General features: G+C 37.8%; 1 protein-coding gene and 1 pseudogene across 9 annotated transcripts in view; one reads left to right on the top strand and one right to left on the bottom strand.

Annotated features, from left to right (window-relative positions):
- The window catches only part of EPHA6 (EPH receptor A6), a 1,017,309-nt gene that overhangs the window by 662,506 nt on the left and 330,394 nt on the right, over window positions 1-24,409 (bottom strand). The gene's annotated exons all lie outside the window — the stretch shown is intronic.
- LOC127493986 (coiled-coil-helix-coiled-coil-helix domain-containing protein 2 pseudogene) lies at window positions 11,315-12,089 on the top strand (annotated as a pseudogene).

Raw genomic sequence — 24,409 nt, 5'->3', positions numbered from 1 at the left:
TTGTGTATGGATTTCATTAACTCATGAACTTGTTTATCTGTGTTTCTAAGTAATTTTATGACTCTTGAATTCTTTTTCAGGCATTTCATCACCATCTTTGTCTTCACATTCTAATATTGAAGTGTTATTTTTTTCCTTTGGAAGGCTTATGTTGTCTTCCTTATTCTTATTTCTTCAATTTCTGCATTTATTTTTGGCATTTGTGGAAACACTTGTTGGTTTTCTCCTGTGATGGGTTTTATCATTGAACTATGCTTGTGTGGCTTACAGGAGTGTCTACCACTTCAGGGAATACCCAGGAACATGTGCTGCATGGGGCCAAGGAGCTCTGGTCAGTCCTTAAGGGTGGGTCGAGAATCCATGGTGACACCCAAGTTTGGCATGGTATATATCCTCTATTGTCAGCAAGGGGGAGGGTATAATCACTCCTGTTTGCATAATCACAGCTTCATCTCCTCTCTTCCAAGGAGCTCAATGCCTGGCATTAGCCCACAATGGGTACAACAACCACCCATGTAGGTACATGAACTGCACAAAGGATCTATACAGTTCTCAGTGTGAGCATGAAACCCTCTGCAATGATATACTCCTTGGAAATCAGAGAGCTCTAAGCTCTGACTGACCCCAGACAGTGATTGCCCAGAGACCCAGCTACACCCCACATCCTATAGTACAGTCACAGTTCTTCCACAACCACAGAGTGCAAGGCTCCCACAGTCACTGCATGCAGAGGATCCACTCTCAGCCCTGTAACCCTGCCCCAACCACAGACAGAGCAGAGACATTCCCAGTCTGCTCTGCTAAAACTTGGCAGTTTTAGCCCTGTAGCCTATGATAGGTTGACAGGATTGGAAGTACCTTATAGTCCTAATTAGATGCCTAGCATCCTGTCAACCTTCTCCAGTAGACTCAGAGCCAATGGGGAATGCTGATGTTTCCCTCTGGTAAAATCCTCTGGTCCCTTGTATGACCCTTGTGTGTCCCTTGTGTGAGAGCTGCCACAGAATCTATGGGATCAAGATGGCGCCTTCTCCTCGCCGGTTGCTAGGTGCCCATGTCAAGGGATGGAGAAAAGAAATGTGCTTTTCCTTCACTAGATAAGGAGGGTACTCTGCCCCCTGCTAAGCTCCAAGTGGACTAAAAGTTTGTATGGTCTGCAAGGTTCTCCCTCAGGCAGTATCACCAGTGCCATGGTTGTCACAGTCTGCTCTCACTTCCCTCTACGAAATTAGCATCTCCGCCAGCCCCTGGATGTGGGAGTCATGGGTGGTGTCCTTGCTCACTGCTGTTATTCTACACAGCTTCACAGGATCTCTCTTCTTTCTGTAGAGCTGCCACTGCAAACTTCTCCCCAACTTCCCCTAGGAATGAACTTCTTAAGCCTTTCCTTTGCTATCCCCTAGCCAAAAGCAGCACATATTTCTCTACTCAGCTACCTTTGAAATCCTCAGAAACAAATTGGTGAGGCAGAACAAAGAATAACTGAGCTAGAAAACAAATCCTTGGAAATAGATAAAAAATGATAAAAAGAAGAAAAATTGGAAAATCTTAAAATATTGTTCAAGATTTATGGGATGTTATCAAACCATCAAACTTTGTGTTGTAGTTCCTGAAAGCACAGAAAGAGAGAATGGATTAGAATGTCTATTCAAACTTCCCTAATTTGGAGGAAGAAAGGGACATCCAAATACAGAAAGCACACGGAACTCCTAATAATCACAAAAGATCTTCACCATCAAATATTACAAATAATTAAAATTAGAGAAGATATAAAATTGAAACAAAAAATAGAAAAGATCAGTGAAATGAAGAGCTGTTTTTTTGAAAAAAATAAATAAAATTTGTAAACCACTGGCCCAACTAACCAAAAAAAAAAGGAGGGAGGAAATACAAATTAATAAAATCAGAGATGAACAGGAGATGTAACAACTGATGTCATAGAAATAAAAGAATTATCAGGAATTACTACAAATAGTTGTACACCAAAAGCTGGAAATTCTAGAAGAAATGGAGAGCTTCCTGGACACATATAATCTGCCAAAATTGATTCATGAAGTCACAGGAAACCTAAACAGACCAATAACCAAGAGTGAGATTGAATCAGTAATAAAGAGCGTCCCAACAAAGAAAAGCCCAGGACTGATGGCTTCACCTCTAAATTCTACCAGACATTTAAAGAAGAAGTAATACCAATTCTTTTCAAGCTATTCAAAACAATTGAAAGGGAGGTAATCCTCCCAAACCTCTTGTATGAGGCCAGCATCACCTTAATTACAAAACAAAACAAAACAAAAAATACAAAGACTATAGAGTAATATCACTTACAAACAGAGATGTAAAATCCTCAAAAATATACTAATCAAATCCAATAACTCACTAGATATATTCACCCAGACCAAGTGGAATTTTATCCCTGGTGTGTAGGGATGGTTCAACAAATGCAAATCAATCACTGTGATCTATCATATTAACAAACTGAAGAGTAAAAAAACATGAGTATATCAATATATGCAGAAAGCATATAGTAAAATAAAACATCCTTTTCATGATAAAAACCTTAAGAAAATTGGGTATAGAAAGAAATTCCTCAACACAACCTAAGGAATATATGGCAAAACTACATCCAGCATCATATGAAACAGGGAGTAGATGGAAGCATTTCTACTAACATCCAGAGTCAGACAAGAATGCCCACTCTTACCATTGCTATTCAACATAGTTCTTGAAGTTTTGGCCAGAGTCATGATCAAGAAAAAGACATCAAAGGGATATAAACTGGGAAGGAAGAAGTCAAATTATCTGTTAGTAGGTGACATGAACCTTCACATAGGGGAACCAAAAGACTTCACTAAGAGACTACTGGAACTCATAAGAGAGTTTGCTTAAGTTGCAGGATATAAAATCAATACATAAAAATTGATAGCCTTTGTATACCTAGACAATGACATCGCTATGAAGAACTTCTCTTTTTTTTTCAGGTTTAATCAATCTTAGATTTTTTTTTTTCTCAAAGAAACCTTTTATTTAAGGGATACAAATTTCATGCATTTCCTACATACAACTTTTGGAACACAGTGATTCTTCCTACCGTACCTGCCCTCACACCCCACTCCCACATCTCTTCTTCCTCCCTCTCCTATTCCCAATCTTATTCTATACTAAGATCCATTTTAAATTAACTTTATACACAGAAGATTAACTCTATACTAAGTAAAGAGTTCAACAAATTTTATATATAAAAAAATGTTCCTCAACAGTCAAGACAAGGGCTGTTCAAATTTATCGCAAGTCAAAGCTGATTTCACTTTTTCTTTAAGTCTTCTTTTTGTTTTGAGAAACTTAATTAACTTTAAAGAAGGTCCCAAGAATGATACATCTTTTGCAAGCTCTTACACGTTACTACAACTTAGGATATAGAAGAATATATTAAAGTTAATACACTAAAACAAAGTAAATCTTTGAGAACAAGTTTTACCATTAACTATCATAATACAACGCTTTGAGGACAAAGGTCCTGCATGGGAAGTTAGTGCACAGTGAATCTTGTTGTTAATTTAACAATTAACACGCTTATGTATGACATCAGTGATCAACAGAGGCTTGTGACATGAGATGCCTAGGCTAGGAAGCCTTTTGAATCCACAAACTTCTAAAATATTTAGACAAGGCCATAAGCAAAGTGGAAGTTCTCTCCTCCCATCAAAGAAGAGTACATCCTTCTTTGATGCCACTTCTTTCCACTGGGGTCTCACTCACAGAGGTCCTTCATGTAGGACACTTTTGCCACAGTGTCATGGCTTTCCATGCTTGGCATGCTCTCATGGGCTTTTCAGCAAGACCAGAATGCCTTAAGGACCAATTCTGAGGAAAGAGTGCTACTTAAAGCAACTGTCATTCTATGTATGAGTTGGCTTTATGGACTGCTTCCCATATTGGAGCATTCACTCCTTTTCAATTCTATCCAATATTATTATCAAACAATCCTATATATATGATCACTTTAACACTTAATTTTATCTATATGATTACTTTAACAATAAATTCTATCCATGTGATCACATTAACACTTAAAATGTTATTTTTACCAACTAGCTTAAGGGGATTTGGGGTCCCATGGCAAGTTTTTAAACTGTACCCTAAGAAGTAATCCCATAGGAATGTATGCAGAACTATGCAGTTTTACAGTTACAAACTTCATACATTCATACATTTCATAATCACAAGTTTAGGAACCTGGTGATTGTTCCCACCATACCCACTCTCCCAACCCCTTCTTTCTCCCTCTCTTATTCCCACCACTATTTCTTACTAAGATCTATTTTCAATTAACTTTATACACGTGATTAACTCCATGTTAAGTAAAGAGATCAATAAATAGTAGGAAAAAAAAAACTGTTCCTCAACAGTCAAATAAGGGCTATTTCAAGTCATTGCTTCTCAAAGTGTCAATTTCACTACTACACATTTCCTTTTAGGTTCTCTATTAATTATCACAGGTCAAGGAAAGCATACTGTATTTGTCGGTTTGGAACTGGCTTATTTTACTAAGTATGTTGTTTCCAGTTTCATCCATTTTGTTGCAAATGACCAGATTTCATTTTTTTCTGCTGTATAGTATTTGATGGTATGCATAGCCCATAATTTTTTTATCTAGTCTTCAGTTGATGGTCATTTGGTTTGATTTCATGTCTCTTTAGCTAGTGTGAATGAGGTGCTATAAACATGGGGGTACAGATAACTCTTTCATTTGCTGAATTCAATTACCTTGGGTAAATCCCCAAGAGTGGGATGGAGTTTGACTACAATGCGTTGTGGTGAAGACTTTTTCTGATGATGTGTATTAGGAGTTCTATGTGCTTCCTGTACTTGGACATCCCTTTCTTTTTATAGATTAGGGAGTTTTTCTGTAATTATTTCACTAAAAAGCCCTTCTCATCTTTTCTCACTTTCCATGCCTTCAGCAACTTCAAAGACTCATACAATGGGTTATTTGATAGTGTCCTGAAGATTTCCAACAGTGTTTTTTAATTTTCTAATCTCTTCTTGTTTTTGGTCTGAATGTAAAATTTCCTGCAATTTGTCTTCTAAGTTGGATATTCTTTCATCTGGTTCACCAATTGTGTTGTTAAGGCTTTTCACTGCATTTTTTTATTTGTTCTATTAAACTCTTCATGTCCAATATTTCATTTTGATTTCTCTTTAAAATGTCAATTTCATGGGAGAAATTTTCTTTCATGTCATGTACAGATTTCATTAGTTCATGGATTTGTTTCTGATTACTTTTAAGTAATCCTATGATCAATTTTTTTGAATTCCATTTCTGGCATTTCTTCAGTCTCTTCATATTTACATTCCAATACTGAAGGGTTGTGTTATTTTGTGCTTGTCATGTTGTCTTTATTCTTGTTTCTTGAATTGCTACATTTATTACTCAATATTTATGGAGATAATAGTTGATTTCTTTCTTATTTTCCTGTGATGGCTTTAATCTTTGGACTATGCCTTTGTGGATTAGTGGAGTGTCTGCTTTTTCAGCAAATATCTAGAGGTGTGTGGTAGGCATAGCCTGGGAGTCCTGTTCAATGCTCCTGGGTGAAGGGAGTATCCAAGGTGACAACCAGTTTGGGAGTGGTAAATCACTTTTTTTTTCCAGAGGGGAGGTTTGTTTAACTCTGTTGGCATAGTCTCAGCTCACCTCCTCTCCTCAAAGGAGACCAGTGCCTGTGCACTAGCCCAAGTGGGTATAATATTCATCTCTACTGCCACAAGAACCACACAAAGGATCTGTGTGGTCATCAGTGTAGGCACATATTCTGTAGCAATGACCTTCACCAGAAATATTAGGGAGCCCTGATTGTATGGAGCCTCCCACGGTGGATGCCCAAAGTCCCAGCCTCACACTGAGCCCTCTCACACAGCCACAGTGTTTTTGCACTCCCTGTATTCAAACCTCCCACAGTCAGGAGCACTCAACCCCCTGCTCTCCCAGTCAGACCCGGGCATCTCTGCTTGGCTGGTTGCTGGCCCATGGACATGAGCTGCTGAAGCTGTTAGTACATCAAAAATGGTGCCTGTCGTCTACTGGCTTATTATAGGACACTGGTTGCAGGGTGGTTGGGGAGAGAGAAATGAGCACCTCCTTTTTCTCCTCTAGTTTAGCTGGTATACTGTCCCCCACAGGGCTCTAAGCAGGATTCCCTCCAGACTCTTACCACAGCTTTGTCGCCAGTGGCTTGGGCTGCTGCAGACTGGTCTCACCTCACTCCAGAGCTGGTGCTGAGGTTCTCAGCTGCTGGGTTTTTGAGTTGTGAGTGTCTACACCTTCCACATAGGTCCACAATGTCCCTTTAATTTGTACGCAGTTTTCTCTGCCATTTTCCCTAACTCTTTCCTGAGACTGCATTCTCTCCACTCTTTTAAAACTATCTTCTCTTAGACTAGAGCAGTAAGCTCCCTCCTATTCTACCATCTTAATTCCTCCCAGAAGAACTTCTAACATTAATGACATTCATGATAACTACAAAAATTTTAGGTATCTTGGAATAAATTTAACCAAGGAGGTGGAAGATCGCTACAATGAACATTATAAAACATTAAGGAAAGAAATAGAAGACAATAAAAATGGAAAAAACCATCCAAGTTCATGGATTAGAAGAATTAATATTATCAAAAGGCCCATACTACCAAAAGCAGTTTACAGATTCTATGTGATCCCAATAAAAATACCAAGGGCATGCCTTTCATATCTATAAAAAACAATGCTAAAATTCATATGGAAACACAAAGGATCCCAAATACCTAAAGCAATTATAAGCAACAAAAACAAAATTGGAGGCATCACAATACCAGTTTTTAAGGTATCCTACAGGGCAGTTATCACAAAAACAGCTTGACACTTGCTTCAAAAATGGACATGTAAACCAATGGAACAGAATAGAAACCCCAGAAATCAATCTACACATCAAATCTTTGCCAGAGGAGCTAAAATCAATCCCAAAGAGAGGACAATCTCTTCAACAAACTATGCTAGGAAAATTGGATCATTGCATGCTGAAGTGTGAAACCTGACCCCTCTCTTATACCTTACACAAAAATCAACTCAAAATGGATCAAGGATCTAAATCTATGACCTGATAACATCAAATTACTAGAGGATAACATTGGGGAAACTCTGCACAGCATTGGCATTGGCAAAGACTTCTTAGAAAAGACCCCAGAAGCACAGGCAATCAAATCAAAAATAGAAAAATGGGATTATATCAAGCTATGAAGCTTCTGCACTGCCAATGGAACACTCACAAAGTGAAGAGGCAACTGATTCAATGAGAAAAAATTATTTTCAAACTATGAAACTAATAAAAAATTAATATCCAGAATTTATAAAGAGCTTAAGAAACTCAACAACAACAAAAAACTTCAATAAAGAACTGGGCAAAGGGCTTGATCAGGTCTTTCTTCAAAAATAAAATTCAAATGGCCAACATACAGATAGAAAAATGTTCAGGATCACTAGCTATCAGGGAAATGCAAATCAAAACCACAATGAAGTTTCACCTTCCCACAGTAAGAATGACTCACAAAAATCAAAAAGCAATAAGTGCTAGTGATGATGTAGCAAAAAAGGTACCTAATCCACTGTTGGTAGGAGAGCAAACTAGTATAGCCATTGTGGTAGAAAATATAAAGTTCTCTCAGAAACCTGCTAATAGATATAATCACATGATCCAGCCATCCCACTCCTGGGAGTTTACCCAAAGTAAATAAAATCAATATAGTAAAGAGTTATCTATAACTCCATGTTTACTGTAGTTCAATTCACAATAGCTAAGATATGCAATCAACTCAAATGCTCATTAGCTGATAAGTGGATAAAGAAATCATGGTATATACATTCCACAGAATACTACTCAGCCATGAAAAAGAATGAATTCCTATCTTTTGCAATAAAATGGATACACCTAGAAATAACTATACTTAGTGAAATGTGACAGTCCCCAAAAATATAAATATCATTAATTTCTCTGATTAGTGTTAATTAATAAAAGCAAAACACATAATATATATGAGCAAAATTGAGATTTGATTATTGCTTACAGCCCATGTCTCTTCTATTGAGGAATAGTGTTTATTATTGTCCCTAATTGTTGAATTATTTACTTAGTGGAGGGTTAAACTTTTGAGTATAAAATAAACTGAATGAATGCATTGGAAAAATTAAAAGAATAAGAAATCTTTGGGCCCCTGCACCCACATTGGAGACCTGGAAGAAGCTCCTGGCTCCAAGCTTCAGACCAGCTCAGCTCCAGCCATTGCAGCCATTTACGGAGTGAACTAGTGGATGGAACACCTCTCTCTCTCTCTCTGTCTCCACTTCCATTTGTAACTCTTTCAAATAAATGAAAAATAATCTATAAAAAAGAAGGAATAAGAAAGGAAGGAGGAGAGAGAGTGGGAGAGTGGTGGGAGGGATGTTAGAGTGGGAAGTATCACTATGCTCCTAAATATGTATACAAGAAATACATGAAATTTGTTTACCTTATATAAATAAAAATGGAAAAAAAAATTTAAAAATCATGTAGAAAAGCAACGAGATTTAACTAATACTACAAGTCAAAATTAAATTGCAGGGGCTGGTGCTGTGGCATAGCTGATAAAGCTGTAGTCTGCAGTGCTGGCAACTGATATGGGCACTGGTTTGAGACCTGGCCGCTCCACTTACGATCCATCTGTCTGTTGTGGCCTGGAAGAGCAGTGGAAGATGGACCAAGTCCCTGGGCCCCTGGAAGAGGCTCCTGGCTCCTGGCTTCAGATTGGCCCAGCTCCGGCTGTTATCACCAATTAGGGAGTGAACTAGCGGAAGGAATCTCTCTTTCTCTCTCTCTTTCTCTGTATGTGTCTTTCTGTAATTCTGCCTTTAAAATAAACAAATATTTAAAAAAAGTTAAAGCGCAAGCTAAGCTTATTACATTTAACAGTTCTAGAAATGAGATAATTTCCAAATAATTTGAAATAATCAGATCCAATAAGAAAACTGAATTGTTTAAATATTTTAGCAGTGTAGAATAAAAGTATAATTATGGTATACTTATGGCATGTACTGAGGAACCAGAGGTATTTCAATCCTTGGTTCAGATACTTGCTATCTAGGTGATATTGATCTCCGGTGCTGCAATCTCCTTATTCAAAAATTAGGGCATTATACGAACCACCTTAAAAAGGTGTAGTGACCAGCAGACTCATAGAATGGCAGATGTCCTAAATAGCACTGTGGCCTCAGAATCAGCCCTTAAGGCATTCGGATATGGCTGAAGAGCCCATGAGAGTATTTTAGGCATGGAAAGCCAAGACACTCTGGGGGAAAAACAAACAAACAAACAAAAAAACCTAAATGAAAGATCTCTGCGAATGAGATCCCAGTGGAAAGAATGGGGCCATCAAAGAAGGAGGTACCTTTCTCTGAAGGGAGGAGAGAACTTCCACTTTGACTATGACCCTGTTGGAATAAGATAGAAGTCGGCGAACTCAAAAGGTTTCCATAGCCTTGGCAACTCATGACTAGAGTCTAGGGAGATTAGTGACAGCATAAACAAGAGTGTCAAACTGTTAAGTCAACAACAGGAGTCACTGTGTACTTACTTCTCATGTGGGATCTGTTCTTAATGTGTTGTCCAATGCGAAGTAATGCTATAACTAGTACTGAAACAGTATTTTATCTGTGTGGGTGCAAACTGATGAAATCTTTACTTAATATATACTAAATCGATCATCTGTATATAAAGATAATTGAAAATGAATCTTGATGTGAATGGAATGGGAGAGGGAGCGGGAGATGGGAGGGGTGCAAGTGGGAGGGAAATTATGGAGGGGGAAAGCCATTCTAATCCATAAACTATACTTTGGAAATTTATATTTACTAAATAAAAATAAATAAAAAGGTGTAGTGAGAACTATATTAGTTCTACTATATTAAGCAATTAGAAGACTGTTCTGTATAAAGTAAGCACTACGATAGTGTTGTTATTGTCCCTTTTTCTCATGACTTGAGTTTTCCACATTCACATTCCTAAAAACACTTTATTTTATTCTACTTTTTTGAAAATTTCAACTTGACAGGAACAGAAATGCGGCATCAACTATGGTATTATTCATATCCACAGTACTATTCACGTCCACAGATGTAATTTAATAACCGTTACCTTTTTGAAAGCCTCTTTTTGGGTATGTTAGTTATATATGCTCTTCAATTTATTTGCTTTTTAAAAACCTATAATGATTTTACTTCTTTGAAAGGCAGAAGGGCAGGAGAGACACAGAAAGAGAGAGAGAGAGAGAGAGAGATCAAGAGACAGAGAGAGGGAATGAGATAGATATTGAGATTTCCCAATAATCAGTTCATTGCCCAAATGCCCACAACAGCTGGGCTGGTTCAGGCTGAAACCAGGAGCAAGGGACTCACCACTGGTCTACTATCTCACTGACAGGAACTTAGTTACTTAAGTCATCATTTGCTGTGTCACAGACTGCACATTTAGCAGGTAAGCAGAATGGAGAGCAGAGGTAGGTCTTTGATCCAAGCACTCTGATCCAGTATGTGGGTATCCAAGCAATGAGGAGCAAATACTCACCCCCCTTACATCTTAAATTAAAAACAATTTTAAATGAAAGGGCTGATGAATCTCCTTCCTTCTGAAAAAAGTAACAATTATTATGTAACTGCTATGTTTGTATTGAGAGGAAGAAAAATTTGGCAATGATGTCAATCTTGACAGATAAGTTATTTAAATTTTTTATTAATATAAACAGAACAGATTGCAAGTAGTTCATAAATACCATCTAAGAATATAGTGAAACTTCCCTCCTTCCTCTTCTTTTGTAATTTTTTAACTTTTATAATAACACTTAATTTTCCATATAATCAAGGACTTAATGTTCTACTAAATAAAGAGATCAACAAATTAAAAGTAGAAACACCACTGTTCAACAGGCATACAGACAATGACTATGAACAATAATCAAGTTCCAAGATATCAATTTCTCTCACATATAATATGGTTTTTCTTTTTATACGCTATATATAAATTACCACAGTTCAGATAAAATGTGCTATTTCTAGTTTTGCTACTTTTACATCATTTTTTAACAAATTGTACACCTTTTATGTTTTCCTTGTATACATTTTCTTCTTTTATTAAAGCTTTATTGTATATGTCATTTTTGAAGATAACCTAATATTCTTTGCAGAATACATACATAACTGCAAATACCCAAAACTTATATTTTAAAAAATATTTTGGGTTTTTAAGCTCTATTTTCTTTTTCTTTTCATATCAAAACATTTTTGTTTTAAAAAGAAACATTAGTGGGATAACACCAAACTTAGAATATTAATTTGGATATTTGAATTTAGAATTTGAATTTGGACCTTCTTCACTGAAGCACTTGAGCTCTTGGCAGAGTTTCACCCTCAGAGACACCGAGTAGCTTGGCCGTGAAGATGCCGCGTGGAAGCCGCAGCCGTACCTCCCACATGTCCCCTCTGGCCAGCCGGGCTCCTCAGATGAGAGCTGCCCCGAGGCCAGCGCCAGCAGCTCAGCCGCCAGCAGCTCAGCCGCCAGCAGCAGCCACACCATCTGCAGTCGGCTCGCCCGCCGTGGCACGCCGACAGCCAGGCCTGATGGCCCAGATGGCCACCACTGCAGCTGGCATGGCCGTGGGCTCTGCTATTGGGCACACGCTGGGCCACACCATCACTGGGGGCTTCAGTCGAGGAAGCAGTGCTGAGCCCTCGAGGCCCGACATCACTTACCAGGAGCCCCAGGGAGCCCAGTTAGCACAGCAGCAGCAGTTTGGCCCTTGCTCCTACGAGATAAAGCAGTTTCTGGAGTGTGCCCAGAACCAGAGTGACGTTAAGCTCTTTGAGGGTTACAATGAAGTCCTGAGACAGTGCAGAATTCCAAATCAGTTAGTCTAATCAAGAAGCTCAGGATGAAGCAGAAAATTGGATCTCATGACCAAGTTACTTTAGCATACAGATGTAATTGGTAGTGTAAAGCCGCCTGGTCAGCCTGTCATCTCATTTGAAGAGCTTCCCTAGTCCAGAAAGGCCATCTTTGCTGTGTGGAAATTCATTGAGATGATACTGAATTTGGGGCTGGACAGATGCTTGGTCTCTTGAACAAGCTGTTGTAATGTTATTGTTCATGAGTGGAATAAAGTGATTTTCTTCCAAGAAAAAAAAAAAAAAGAATTGGAATTTGGAATCTGAGTATTCTCAATTTAAATGTTGAATTTGAATTTTATTTAGATTGCTTTTGACTGTAGATATTCTCAGGGGACTGCAATGAAGAAAAATCTTGGGAAATGTGGCATTTAACTGTGAGTTACTTAAATTCTGGAATGTTCATTAACAAGTAACAAACTCTTTGACTTATGTTTTTCTCAAAAGAAGTCTAAATTTGAATACAAAAATCTAAAGCCTATGTCATATCCCTTATGCCCTATTCAGGACTTATCAGTTTGTTTTCAATAAAAATTGACATTTTTATTATGAAAGCTACTGCTCAATATCAAACCTTAAAGAATAATAAATCAAGTAAAAGAGGCCAGAATGTTCCAAGGATCTTAGCTTTCAATAAGAAATTTTTGAATATATTGACTTTAATTTTGCATGCTTCACTAATAATTTAAATGCCCCGCTCACCATAATCAATAAGTTTATATTGTTCTGAGTTATATTCAGTGGTTTAGAAAAATCATGATGTATGAGGTTGAAGGTCAAACTCTCTCAGTACTTACAAAGTTAGTAAATCTCACTATTAATCATTATTCTTGAACACATTTTATGTACTGCTATGAAATGCTCATAGACTTAAAATATATATGTTGCAACACTACATTTTTAAGCTACTCTAAATCTACCTTTGCCACGAAAAACTGAATATACAACTACATCTCCATAAGTTACATGCATACATACACACTTTACAAATTATTTTCTTCCACATATTCAGATACATTTAAAATCACTTTGTTGGATCAGAGTTAGAAATAACAGTATTATTGAGTTAAAACCCTATCTCAAAAGGTCTTAATATCTACATATTAGGTTTTGAGCCCTTTGCATCTTATCTGCCTTACTTAGGATGGACCCTTGGATTCATGGCTCCATATGCTTCAGGAATCATCACATCCATTATCATTAGGGTAGAAGAAAAGATCACAAGACAAAGTTTCTCAAATTACAGTCCCTAAACCAGAAGCATTAACATCACTTATGAAACTGTTAGAAAGGAAAATTTATTGGGGCAGAAGCTTGGAGCAGCACTGAAGGTGCCACTTAGTACGCTGACATCCCATATTTGGAGTGTCTGGGTTCTAGCGCCAGCACCACTCTTATTGCAGCTTCCTGCTAACATGCAACCTGTGAGGGGGCAGGAGACGGCCAAAATATTTATAACTGATAAGCATGTAGGAGACTCCCTCTCTTTTTCATCTTTCAAATACATTCTTAAAGAAATATTTTATTTTATTTATTTGAAAGGCATAGAGAAAGAGAGAGAGAGAGAGATTGATTGATTGATTCCAACCACTGGTTCATTCTTTAAATGGCTACAACACCAAGGCTGGGCCAGGCTGAAGCCTGGAGCTTCTTCCAGCCTCTCATTTGGGTGCAGTGGGCCATCCTCTACTGTTTTCCCATGTGAGTTAGCAAAGAGCTGGATAGGAAGTGGAGCAGCCAGGACTGGAATCGGCACCCATATGATATGCTGACACTGCAGGTGGTAGCTTATCCCATTATGCCACAATGCTGGCCCCAAAATACATTTTTTAAAATATTAATTACAAAAAAGGCAAACCCCTAAATTGCTCCCAAAATGAATTGTAGCTATGGGCTAAATCTCAGATATTTGTTTATTTTTTAAGTTTATTTATTTATTTTTATTTATTTGAAATGCAGAGTAACTGAGAGAGACAGAAAAAAATCATCTTCCAGTTGTTGGTTCATTCTGCAAATGCTTAGAACAGCCAGGGCTGGTGCAGGCTAAAACCAGGAGCCAGGAACTCCATCCAAGTCTTCTAAGTGTGTGGCAGGGGTCCAAGGACTTAAGCTGTCATCTGCTGCCTCCCAGGGAGTGCTTTAGCAGGGATACTGGATCCACAGCAGAGGCAGGATCCCATTCCAGGTGTTTGGATAGTGGCTGAGCCCACTAAATTATGCTAACTTCACATTAGCCATCTGTTTTTTTTTTTTTTTTTTTTTTAAACAAGCCCCTCAAGTGATGATAACACTCCAGGAAGTATCCCAGAAGTTACACACATCAGTTTCCCTCACACATTCCTTTGGTCAGACTTAGTCACATGGTCAAACAGCTAAAAGGAAGGCTAGGAAAATTGATCATGTTTGAAGTATCTACAAGCCCACCTAAAAATCAGGAATTTCACTAGTTTAGGGGAGTTTGGATAATGGTAGACATAATCAGCCTGTGACACATAACCCTGAAAAGGAAGAGGGCACTACCTCTATAGAAAGCAGAATGCTGCTTTACTTTTTCCTGTAGCAATTCTACTTTTGATAAGAAAGTGTTTTGTGGGGAGCAACTCGGACTAGACTAAGTTACTGGAATTAAGACTTATTCTATGCATCTGCTCTCCCACAATATGGCGCTGGGAGAGGAGGAAACAGCTTTTACACAGCTGCCTCTCGCCAACTTGAGTGATGACCTGCAGGAGCTGATCCTGCTCCTGATTGGAGGAGAGCAGCGTGCTCGGCTCTCTGGGTAGCAGAGTTGGGATTGGTGGAAGAGGACTATAAAGGAGGAGAGAGACAACATGCACCAGGAACATCTATCCGAATAACACCTGAGCAGCCCCCGAGAGAGCCGGCCGGCGGTGTGCCGCTCCCCCGCGGAAGTGGGGAAAGTGGCAGGGGGAACCGCCCTTCCACAGAGGTGGAAGGGTCGGTAGCCAACCCGGGAAGAACCAGCAGCAAACCCGGGAGGGCCGAGCAGACAAAAGAACAGCACAGGGTCCTGTGTCGTTCCTCCGCGAAGAGGGGGAGCGACAGTGTTTTTGATTAAAAAGAACATAGTAGTTTCTTATCTGTGTTTCTGCTCTTCATTAGCTGAGCTTTAACATCACCCATTGGAAAATTCCTAAATAAAAAATTCATAGGGGCAGGCATTTGGCACAGTGGTTAAGACACCTGCATCCTATATTGGAATACTAGGGTTAATGTCTTGGCTCAAGTTCTTGATACCAGCTTCCTGTTAATGCAGACTCTGGAAACAGTGGTGATAGCTCCAGGATTTGGATCTTTGCCACTCTTGTGTGAGAACCAAATTGAGTTCCCAACTTCCAGCTTCAGCCTGACAGTCCCAGCCACTGTGGGCACTTGGGAAGTGAACAAGAAGATGGAAACCCTCCCCTCCCCTCCCACTCTCCCCCACCCCAATTTAAAAGTTTATACTGGGGACTGTTCTGAGTAGCCACATGAAACTTTGTATCACCCTGCTCTATCCCACTCTTGACATGAACCACCCTTTTGTCTAAAACATCTGTGCTATCTATATTAGCCTCCTCTCTGTTACTAGCCTTCTTGGCTATAAATCAACCACTTTAGTACTATAGACTTGTATTCAAGTAATCCGTATTTTATTTAATGGTCCCAAAGTACAAGAGTAGTGATGCTGATAATTTATTACAGTATATTGTTAAAATTGTTCTAGCTGATTATTGTTAGTAATCTCTTACTATGACTAATTGATATTATCCTTTATGATAGGTATGCATGTATATGAAAACTAAATCGTTTATATATGATTTGGATCACAGTTTCAGGCATCCACTGAGGATCTTGGAATGCCTCCTCCACAGATAAAGCTATTGTACTAGTTTTCTGAGAAATTACTGGTTTTATGGCAGGTTTTTTTTGCTTATGTAATTTTTAATTGATTGGTAATGTGAATTTTCATCCCCATTTTAAAGATAAGAAAACCAAGAATTCCAAATTACAGGTATCTTACTCATGATCTCACTCATCTTGGTAGGAGTCTGACAAAAGATCAGGTTTCTTTACTCAGATTTCTTTACCGTTTTCATTGTATCACATTCATTTAATGAGGTCTACAATATTTATGTTTAATATATCAACAAATTATATTTCTTTTCTTTTCTTGACCCCAGAGCATCATTATCCTGAAAATTTTCCCACAAAATTATTGAAGACTAAATGTGAAAGAACCAAAATAAATGTTTCTGTAGCAAAACTAAGGGAACTTTACAGTTATAAAAATAATCAGAATGAGATACACTTGACATTTTTCTCTATTTCTTGTTTATAGCTCAATAATGAAATCTAAAATAACCAGATTTTAATAACTGAGATATGTTAATAACTCAAGATAAAGAACTGCCTACCACTAACATTTCTAAACTTTGAAGTTAAACTAATGTGACAACATAATCTTTAAGAGACAATGACAACAGACATTACATTATTGTTGCTTGTTCTTCCACTTAAAAATTGAGAAAATAGTTGTTATGACAGGAAAGTAATTAAAAGTTACTATTTACTTTTGATAGTGTGATGGGAATATTCAATTCTATGCAAGCCACTCTTATCTGTAACCTTTTGGAAATATTCATTGCTGGAGTTCTGATAATTTTCTTACTTTTAAAATACTGCAATATAGTTTACAAATATGAAATGAGATGCAACAATCAAGAGAGCACCTATTAACAGCAAGCATGCATTTTGGAACACAGAAGCAAGTCTTAAAAAGTCAAATGTTGGATGAAATGTGGCTCAGAGTGGATTATTATTGTGACTGGCTCCAATCTCCCACTGCTGCAGGTGTTAGCAGCACAGAGGAGGTTCTGGCCATCCTTATGAAGGCAGAGCTGGAATTCCTTTGCTCTTACTCTAACTGAAGCCACACTTCTACTCGCTGAAAAGAGCTGTTTTCAATCTCAGAAAAGTAGCTGTTTTTTGTTTTGCTTTGTTTTGTTTTCCTGACAGGGTCCTTAGGTATATAAAGGAAGTATTTCATATAACTACTCCTGTAGGAAAGAACATAATGAATGGGACAGAAATCCTACAGCATTCTGAAGAGAGAAAACAAATAAAGATAATCTATATATGGCAAATCCATGAATACGGATGATTACAGCATGTCCCCCACAATGAGAATTCACAAATCTCAACTATTTTATGCATATTGTCTTAATTAATCTTCATTACCTATCTATTTCAGGGGTAGTATTTCTTTCTCTTTTTTTTTAAATTTTATTTAATGAATATAAATTTCCAAAGAACAGCTTATGGATTACAACGGCTTCCCCCCCATAACGTCCCTCCCACCTGCAACCCTCCCCTTTCCCTCTCCCTCTACCCTTCCATTCACATCAAGATTCATTTTCGATTCTCTTTATATACAGAAGATCAGTTTAGCATACATTAAGTAAAGATTTCAACAGTTTGCTCCCACACAGAAACATAAAGTGAAAAATACTGTTTCAGTATTAGTTATAGCATTAAATCTCAATGTACAGCACACTAAGGACAAAGACCCTACATGAGGAGGAAGTGCACAGTGACTCTTGTTGTTGACTTAACAAATTGACACTCTTTTTATGGCATCAGGAATCACCCTAGGCTCTTGTCATAAGCTGCCAAGGCTATGGAAGCCCCCTGAGTTCACCGACTCTGATCATATTTAGACAAGGCCATGGTCAAAGTGGAAGTTCTCTCCTCCCTTCAGAGAAAGGTACCTCCTTCTTTGATGACCCGTTCTTTCCACTGGGATCTCACTCCCAGAGATCTTTCATTTAGTTTTTTTTTTTTTTCCCCAGAGTGTCTTGGCTTTCCATGCCTGAAATACTCTCATGGGCTTTTCAGCCAGATCCACATGCCTTAAGGGCTGATTCTGAGGCCAGAGTGCTGTTTAGGACATCTGCCATTCTATGGGTCTGCTGTGTATCTCACTTCCCATGTTGGATCATTCTCTCCTTTTTTATTCTAACAGCTAGTATTTGCAGACACTATTCTTGTTTATGTGATCCCTTTGGTTCTTAGTCCTATCCTTATGATCAATTGTGAACAGAAATTGATCACTGGGACTAGTGAGATGGCATTGGTACATGCCACCTTGATGGGATTGAATTGGAATCCCTTGGTATGTTTCTAACTCTACTGTTTGAGGTAAGTCAGCTTGAGCATGTCCCGAATTGCACATCTCTTTCTTCTCTTATTACCACTCTTACATTTAACAGTGATCACTTTTCAGTTAAGTTTCAGCACTTAAGAAGAATTGTGTATTGATTACAGTATTCAACCAAAAGTATTAAGTAGAACAAACAAAAAAAAATACTAAGAGGGATAACATATCAAGTTGCTCATCAACAGTCAGGGTGAGGGCTGATCAAGTCACCGTTTCTCATAGTGTTCATTTCACTTTAACAGGTTTCCTTTTTGGTGCTCAGTTAATTGTCACCTATCAGGGAGAACAAGTGGTATTTGTCCCTTTGGGATTGGCTTATTTTACTCAGCATAATGTTTTCCAAATTCCTAACAGGGATCACTTTTCAGTTAAAATTTAAACACCTAAGAATAATTGTGTGTTAATTACAGAGTTCAACCAATGGTACTAGAACAAAAAAATACTAAAATGGATAAAGTATTATATTGTACATCAACCGTCAGGACAAGAGCTGATCAAGTCACTGTTTCTCATAGTGTCCATTTCACTTCAACAAGTTTCCCCTTTTGTGCTCAGTTAGTTGTCGCTGATCAGGGAGAATATATGATATTTGTCCCTCTGTTTTTGTGGTTGGCTGCCCTGTAACTACAAAAGAGCCAACAAGTGATGAAGTAAGAAATACAGCTAAATCTGATCCAAGACCTGTTCTGGCAGGTGTGTTCCCCATGGTAACTAGCAGATCTGAGTAGAACTGCTCAGTGTTATAATAAGACTTCTTTCATAAAGAATGCATACTTGATATTGAATAGCTCATCAATAACATTTGTAACTAGTTTTTTTAACTCCTAAAAAGAGGATGCTAGTAGTTAAGCCCTGTTACTGCTGCTGCTGTTGCTGGATACACTGAGCAAAGTGATTCAATCAAATTTGGAGATGTATTTTTTTCTTTCAGATTCAGTGAAAAAAAAAGTATAGGAATCAAAATTTTTATCAAGGAGATATTAAAATGCCCAAGTTTTGCTCAGGCATAAACCCAGTGCTCCAAGAGAATTCATAGAAGTCATGCATCTGGAGGTTAGGGAGACTTGTCATGTATGTACTAATGTAGCTGAGATTTTGATCTCCATGTATCATTCCCAACCCAGCATTCACTATTATATACCCATGCTTAGCCCCACAAATGGCTATGAGTAAGATCTGAATTTACACACAGACACACAGTTAAAAATTAAAGAGAGTAAAACTTGTAAGGACTTGTAAAATCAAAACTATGCTTTTACAAATACAATTACATTAGTTAAGTTACATGGGTGATGATATGTCAGATCAAAAAATGCCTTTTAAGCCAAAAATATATTAATTTAAAAGCATTGAGAATATTCTGGAAAACCAAATTTCCTGCTACAGTGGCTCTCAACCTACCAGAATCAAGCCAGAATCAAGTTAGGTGTCCCTCATCCCCACATCCCCACCCAGAGAATCAGATGTTTGCATACCTATCACACCACTGTTTCATAAGATAGGCACATGTGAATTGGGCTTTTCAAATGGTGAATATTTCTTTATCCTAATACACTGCAGAGCAGACACAAATGCAGAGTCATCTTGAAAGAAACAGCAAACTATTTTTGAAGACTTATTTATTTATTTGAAAGACACAGTGAGGGGGAGGAAGGAGAGAAGGAGAGAGAGGAGGAGGAGAAGGGAGAGCAAGATGGAGAGAGAGAGAATCTTCCATTGACTGGTTTTCTCCCCCAGTTCCTGCACACAGCCTAGGCTGAGCCAGTCTGAATCCAGGAGCCAGGAACTACATCCAGGACTCCCATATAGGTGGCAAGAACTCAAGCACTTCATCATCTGTTGCCTTCTCAGGCATATCAGCAGGGATCTGAACTGGAAGCAGGGTAGCTGGGATTCCATCCCAGGCACTGAAAAATGGGATACAGACACCCCAGGCTTAATCTGCTATGCCACACAATGCCAGCCCCACCAACAGGAAAATTAAAACATCAATAAATAGATAACAGTCAATGAGTATATAGTCAGTCTTCATTAAGCATAATAGTCATTCTCTTTAATTGTCACAATAATCCTCTAACATAATTAGTAGTACAATATTACAGAATGGAAAACTGAAGTCTAGAAATACTAAGGATGTTTTCCAAGGTCACAAAGCTACTAAATTTTGAAATTACATTCAATTTTTTTCTCTTGGAAATAGTCTATATTTTTAAACCTCTCTATCAAATTCCTACACAGAAAACATGTATGCTTATAAGTGGTTATTCCAAACAGTCTAATTTTCCCACATTCTTGGGACCACACTGACATTGAATGGAACTGTCCTAAGAACAGTGATTGAGTGTACACAAATTTCAACAGATTTTAATATTCATGTTTATGGAGACACTGGTCCATAGTAGCATAAATCTGGTTTTTAATATTAATGGTTTCAGTTTTTGTTGGTAGCTCCCTTTGGAGTTAATATATAGAGTGGAAAATGATAAAGATTTCCTATACAATGGAATTTTCCATATTTTCAAAGAAACATTAGAGGAAAATTTATTTTACAAGTCACTCTAATGTTTGAGAAGTGATCAAGATGGGAACCATACAGGCCAAACTTCTTGAGACAGTGTTGGCTTATGACTGCTGTCCCAGTAAAACAAGGAGAAGAGAAATATTTTAATCACATGGCTTTGTGAGAATAACTATAAAAATACACAGTTTTTTGCAAATGGCTATACTTACTAAGACAGTATAAACTTAGATATTATTAGTGTCTATAATCAAGTGTTAAAAACACCCAATATTTTTCACTTTATGTTTCTGTGTGGGAGCAAACTGTTGAAACCTTTACTTACTGTATGCTAAACTGATCTTCTGTATATAAAGAGAAACGAAAATGAATCTTGATATGAATGTAAGGGGAGAGGGAGAGGGAAAGGGGAGGGTTGCAGGTGGGAGGGACGTTATGGGGGGAAGCCATTGTAATCCATAAGCTGTACTTTGGAAATTTATATTCATTAAATAAAAGTTTAAAAAAAAACACCCAATAATTCCAAAATATATTTTTATCTTTTCCTTAGTTCTAAAAGTATAACTACAATTTCTTTGAATTTGATTTCCCTTACTATCTAAAAAAGTAACTCTGAAGTCCTTAATTTTATAGAAATTATTTTTACTTGTGAAAATTTCTGTTTAGCCAATGAGTCCATTATGAATTTCAAATCCAGTACAGAATGTTTAAGACTGAAACACAATACTTACGTTTTATATGTACTGTAACAAAGAAAACATGGTAAATAGGTGTTTCCCTTATGAAATGTAAACAAATTAAACTCAGATCATGTGAGGCAATAAATTAGAATGTATTTTTAGTTACTGCAGAGTGCCATTTTCCTTCCTTTTTTATATTTTCAAATCTGATAAAATTTATACATTTGCTAGGCTGAATACATTGCCACATATTATAAATTGAGAGTAAAAAAACACATCTAGCCATTCTTTTTTTATATAGTAATGACCTACAGAACAATGATGTGAATTTATGTTGCGATCTACAAGTAAATATATGAAAAGTATAAAGCCACAATCCACATAAAATGTCTCCACTATCTTTCTCTAATTTCAAAGAGTTTCACAGCATTTGTCATAAACTGTCCCTTTCAAAAATATCTACACTAAAAGAGAATTAGCAACTTATTTCATTTTGAGATATATAAAGTGGCAAATAACTTATTGCAACTAAATTAATGTGAATTTCCCATTCTGTTTTCTAGCATGAAGAGAATATAATAATTTTGTGAAAAAGGCCCTTGTTGTCTCCCTATTAGGACTAAGATATGAATAGCAATTATAATAATTAAATATAATTGCATAAAATAATTAGTACTTAAACTATCAATTGCAGTGCACTGTTCAGCAATTAAATTCACATATAAAATTTCAATATAAATTATATTCCTCTCTTCCTTTTCCAGCAAGCAATGCAAATGATCTCCCTGTATGTTTTAAATTAAGCCAGCTTTGCCTTGTCTTTCTATCAGTTTTTGAAGCTAGATAGGTCATAACTTCTGAATTGGTCAACTCTCTAAGTGATTACAGTTTGATAGCTTTAGAAAATGGCCTAGGAAAGTCACTTTTCCATGTCTAGAGATTCTCAGAGTAGCAGCGCACATTGCTGTGGAGCCATGTGAACAGCTATATAAGATTTTATTAGAAGTTACATATCACAGAGTTTGAAGACAATGATACTCAGATTCAGACGAGAACAGGCCTAGAGAGCTTTGATTTCAATTTGGTTGGGTAGAGCCATTTGAAAACAATATATAGAAGTAAAAGGAATGACAATCTTCTGAGATGCTAGAATTCTTCACATTTTGGGGGGAACATCAAGGACAAAGCTATTTTGCATGAGTTCAGATTGTTTACATTCATGCTGAGACACATCTCAAGATGAAAAATAATAAAGAAAAATACGTAGGCTGTTGAGTCTGGTGCCATTTTCAATTTCCACAAATTAAATTGTGACATCAATAGAGAAGTAAACTGTGAAAGATCATGTAATTTTGAGCATCTTATTAATCAGATTAATCAGCTTGGTATTTGTGAACTATGTTTCATTTAATAAATCTTTATTTTTTTCTTCATTCATGTAAGAATCAGACCTTATATTCAGACAGTTCTTGTTGGTAGAGACTTAGAGATTGTTAAAGTATGACACATTTCTCTACCAGTTTATAAATACCTGGCATCAAAACTTCCTGACTGACCACGCTGCCACACTGGTCACTTTCCTTTTTTTGGGCATTTTGTTCTTTCCATGATCTGACAAATATTCTTGACATACAAGAAGGAGGCAAGGACTCTGCTCCCGTTCTAAAGCTGGCATCTATTCAATGCATAAATGTTATAAAACAAATTGAATTCTGCTTTTAGAAAGATGTGGAGGGTAAGTCACCAGCATCCCTTTCCCAGATACACTCTTGTCAGGAGTATCAAATCTAAATGGTGACTTAAGCTAAGACCCTTTCCATATGGAACACTAAGCATTAAAACACACCAAGCCTAGGGGCCAGTGCTGTAGTGCAGTGGATTAAAGCCCTGGCCTGAAGCGCTGGCATCCCATATGGGCGCCAGTTCTAGTCCTTGCTGCACCTCTTCTGATCCAGCTCTCTGCTATGGACTGGTATGGCAGTGGAAGATGGTCTGAGTCCTTGGGCCCCTGAACCCATGTGGGAGAACCAGAAGGGGCTCCTGGCTTTGATCGGCACAGCTCTGGCCACTGCAGTCATCTAGGGAGTTAACCATCAGATGGAAGATCTCTCTCTGTCTCTACCTCTCTCTGTAACTCTGTCTTTCAAATAAATAAAATAAATCTTTAAGAAAAAAAAAAAAAAACAGACCAAGTCTTGGTAGGCTAAGCTAGTATTTAGCATTTGAGTGAACCAGGAACACACAACAGGAAGAAATGGTAGGTGCTTAGCATCAAAGCACAAAGGAATGGGGTAAACACAGTTTCCTTTAAGGCAGGCATTGGGATCTCAAGTGGAGGATAACCCAAACGAGTAGGAGGAACTGAGGAAGCTGGAGATAAAGCAGCATCAGAGGAAACGAAAATGTCAAATAATAAGCATGTTTCAAGAAAATTGTGTCATCGGATGGGGAAATGTGAGATAAGGCAGTAACAGAAGCAAAGCAGGGAGTACAAGCTGGCTGTTAGCTGTGTGCCATTGTGCCCTTCAGACACCCCTCAGACGCAGGCAGAGATCTCTAGTAGAGGTATGAGTCCTGGGAAGGCTGAATGAGCTACTTATATGAGTGATCCTTGCTCCGTGTAAGTATTTATCAAAACAGCTGATAAGACCAATTGTCTATCAACATCTAGTGAATGAAATGTCAGTATAGACTTTGGAACTGCATAAAACTTAAAATCCTGAGATTCCACAACTGATTCTACAACATAACTAAGTGACTTAGCATCTCTGAACATGCTTCCTCAACTGAAGGTGTTAATGGGAAGTGAGGACACAGAAGGTTTTAAGTAGGGCACAGCAGGTTAGGCCACCATCTGTGGTGTTGCCATCCATATGGGCACTAGGTCGTGTCCTGGCTGCTCAACTTCTGATCCAGCTTGGTGCTAATGTGCCCCAAAAAAACACCAGAGGATATCCAAAGCACTTTGATCCCTGGGACCTGTGTAAAGCTCC

The sequence above is a fragment of the Oryctolagus cuniculus genome, chromosome 4 (assembly GCF_964237555.1).
Source record: "Oryctolagus cuniculus chromosome 4, mOryCun1.1, whole genome shotgun sequence".
NCBI classification, from domain to species: domain Eukaryota; kingdom Metazoa; phylum Chordata; class Mammalia; order Lagomorpha; family Leporidae; genus Oryctolagus; species Oryctolagus cuniculus.
Note: the sequence above shows the minus strand (reverse complement) of the source record. Positions and strands in the feature narration are given on the sequence as shown.